This window comes from Arachis ipaensis, chromosome B03, assembly GCF_000816755.2.
Source record: "Arachis ipaensis cultivar K30076 chromosome B03, Araip1.1, whole genome shotgun sequence".
Classification (NCBI taxonomy): Eukaryota; Viridiplantae; Streptophyta; class Magnoliopsida; order Fabales; family Fabaceae; genus Arachis; species Arachis ipaensis.
In genome coordinates, this window is record NC_029787.2 from 12,983,527 (window position 1) to 12,984,981 (window position 1,455).

Sequence of the window (1,455 nt, forward strand, 5' to 3'; positions counted from 1 at the left end):
TAGAGATATGATATGATTAAGATTTGATTTAGTAAAATTTTTATTTTTAAAAATAATTTATAAAAATTGGTTTTTAAAATATAAATTTTTAAAATTTGTATTATATAGGAGTATATATGGTCCAGTCTGGTTCAAAGGTTTGGTTTGAATTCGAACACTTTCGAGCTAATTTGATGTGATTTTATCGGGTCTAGAGTCGGATAAGGATCTCAAAAATAGATCCGATAATTATTTAGAGCCGAGTTTGGGTCAAAGCGAATTCGTCTTCACCCGGCCTATGTGAACCTTAAGGGNTACTAAATTAGAAAATAGATCAAAGAAGTATGAATTAGAATTTATGAATAAATTCAAGTTCAAATATAGATATTAACTTCTCAGTAACAAGTATATTTTTTTGTTCTTTATAAATAAGTATATCATAATTTTTTGACATAAAGTTTATCAAGATCCAAACAATATCGTTTTAAACCCGGTTTTAGTGTGACACAAAAGTATTTCACCGGATCTAGAGTTGTATAAGGATCTCAAAAATAGACCCAGTCATTATTTAGAATTGAATTCAGATCAAAACGAACCTGACTTCACCCGACCCACGTACACCTCAGTAACATAATGTTTGGATAGTTTGGTATATGAAATTAAAAATAAGTACAAACAACAATAAATGTGTTTAGTGAAATAATTTTTAAAATTTAACTAAAAAGATCATAATAGACATAATTATAACAGTAAATTTAGATATTTATTAATATATGAATTAATCTCGATAAACACAAATTAATTTTAAAAATTTTTGTTAGATACTTTTAAAATACCTCTTATTTTTAAAATTGTAAATATAAGTATTATTATTTTTATTTACTAAATACAGAACAAGAAGTTTGTATTTTTTTATTAATAGCATAAAAATTATCCAAAAAACCGATGTAATTAAATATTTGCATAAAATGTTTTACACAATGCATTAAAATTAAACTCTAAAAAAAATATCAAAATAACCATTTGAAATTAATTTCTTATTTATATTCTCCGCGAATTTAACCAATAAACTATATTCTCCGCGATAATCAAATGAATAAACCTCAGCTTATTTATGTTATTACAAACATATGTTTGTATCTAAATTAATCTCATACCACATAGAATCTTACTTATTCAATCTGTGTGCCTGGGGACGAAAACCATTACAATTTATTTTTCTAATTAAACACTCTACTATTAAATACTAGTTGCCAATGCTTAACAACCTAACACGTGTCTATCTAGTATATATCTACACATGTAGATAAAACTTAATTCTACACCATCGTAAATGCTTTGAAAAAGAGGTCTAGACAAATAAAGAAACTAATGGTAGGGTCCTGTGTCCTACCACACTATTCATACTCCATTTAAGTGCATTAGGCATTTTCTGGTTACTTTCATGATGAGAAGGAAAAGTAAAATATATATATA